Source organism: Olea europaea, unplaced genomic scaffold (assembly GCF_002742605.1).
Source record: "Olea europaea var. sylvestris unplaced genomic scaffold, O_europaea_v1 scaffold18670, whole genome shotgun sequence".
Lineage (NCBI taxonomy): Eukaryota > Viridiplantae > Streptophyta > Magnoliopsida > Lamiales > Oleaceae > Olea > Olea europaea.
The window spans coordinates 1-2,108 of record NW_019236461.1 but is presented as its reverse complement, the minus strand read 5'-3'; the positions used below and the strand labels follow the sequence as shown (position 1 = coordinate 2,108).

At 37.4% G+C, this 2,108-nt stretch overlaps 1 long non-coding RNA gene across 1 annotated transcript; it reads left to right on the top strand.

Moving 5' to 3' along the window:
• The first annotated feature begins 40 nt into the window (after nt 1–40).
• Nucleotides 41–1,678, top strand: LOC111378764. The gene is made up of 2 exons (XR_002699911.1): nt 41–177; nt 1,110–1,678. It is a non-coding gene; the product is annotated as an uncharacterized LOC111378764 (long non-coding RNA).
• The last annotated feature ends 430 nt before the right edge of the window (nt 1,679–2,108 follow it).

Below are 2,108 nucleotides of genomic sequence, written 5' to 3'. Positions count from 1 at the left end.
GCTGTACTTTCCTGAAGATAATATGTTGTTTTCCATGTGCATAACTATACTCTCTTCTCCTCATCTTTATAGGCCTTTGCGCACTTATTACAAGCTCCAAATGATGATGCCCAACTGATAATTCGTGATCGGTTTCCTGTGCCAAGACTGGTGGTGTGTGATCAGCATGGTTCCCAGGTCTCCTTTTTCTCCTAAGACTTAGCTTGACTGTTATGTATTTGTTTCTGTAAATATCATAGTGAGCTACCTCTTGACCATGAATTGAGGTATTTGTGAATATTCTGGGCTTCTAATGGCCCCGCTCATTTCTGGATTTTAAATTGTGTAGGTGGTGTTTACCTGTTTTTTAACCTTTGGAATGACAACACCTTTATTCCACCAGACAGATCATTCACTGTACACTGATATAGAATCTCTATCCTAATTGCTATGACATGTAAAATACATGAAAATAATTAAAATTTTAGAAATAATAGGACACAAACAGTTCGGATTCATGGGTTTACCTCAAAAAATTGGGATAGAGACGGCGCAGCATGGGTTTGTTGTAGCTGATTCTACTGGCGAGCTCATTTGTGGAACTAAGCATTGTTTTTTGAACAAAACCTAAGTACGTATTTAAATTTCAGTTTCTGCAGAAGCATGGAGGCAAACTACCTAATTCCACCCCCATGCCCTCTGCTTAATTGTATTCTGTCTTAGAATGTGAACTTTGATGATTCATGGTAACTGTGCTAGATAATTTTGAAGAGAGTTCCAGATTTGAATGTGGGGCATTCTGTCTTACAATGCCTATAGTGTAATCATTGTGCTTTGTTGCTAAAGATGCATTTTTATTAAAAATTCCCCATAGTTGATACAGCATTTTGAATGGCCTCTGGCAACACGAGGAAGTAAGAGGATCCGCAGAGTTGACTTGTAGTGTCTTAAAATAACTGATTCGTCCAGTGCGCTTAAAACAGGATCCAGCTTTTCCTTATAATGTTACCTACGTTGCTTGTTTTCTGTGTACCATTTCAGTAGTTTTAGTAGTTTAAAAAGAATCTGCCACCCACTTCCTGTAATATACTTCGTTAATGTATCTTATGGTTGGGCGCACATTGTAACAGGCAAGATTCTTGCTGGCAAAGTTGAACCCATCAGCGACATACAGTAATGTACACGAGATGGCTGCTGGTTCAGATGTGATCTTCACTGATGATGTGAGTCTACAAGTTTTCATTGACCATCTACAGCGTTTGGCAGTCCAAGCTTCTTGAAGACACTGGATCGAGTTTGGATTTTCCAATGCTTGAAATCATCGCAAATGAGTTTTTATCTCCTCGGCTACCTCTCGTTACAAAATTATTCCAATTTTGTACCTTCTTTTCGGACCCTGAAACAATAAGGAAAATTTGGGGAAGTGAACTGGTGCTTGCTTTATTTGAGAAATAAGGGGTTCAAGGATGGTTGTCATATGACATGGAAAGAAAAGGGCCAATGTATAACTTAAAAAAGGTTTTTATTTTTGTCGGACATTGTTAGTTCTTTGTTACCTTAATTATTGTTTGTCAATACTCGGATTGCAAGAGACCATTTCATGTTGAATTTAAGAATGTGGTTATGGGCTGGGATTGTAATTGGTAAAATTTATTTTTGCATGGATTTAATTTAGGCTGAATACCGCTTTACATCTCTACTTTGAGACCGAATGTGCAAAATTTCCCCACCTTTTGGAATTGGCGGTATAAAACTTGGAGTTTATATTACTCTTTGTCATCCGTTTTCCCATTGAAGAAAAAAAAAATAATTGTGAAATGATGAATATACCCTTTTATTTAAATAAAAACAGAAAGAAAAGAAAAAGAAAAAAAAAATTGAAGAACTAATTGCAACTATAATTCCAAATGTACATTTATTTGAAGCAGGTTGGTTGACGGCTCTTTTCCGACGTTCAACAGAGCTTCGATATCGCTAAGCTCTGTCACCTACAAACAATTAGGGCATGACATGAGAAGCTTCAAATTTGCTTCTCAAATTCCCCTCCTGCGGCCATATCAACCAAATTTGCTTCTCAAATTCCCCCATCAAAATCTGCTGCCATATCAGCCAAAATCTCAGCCAGTCAT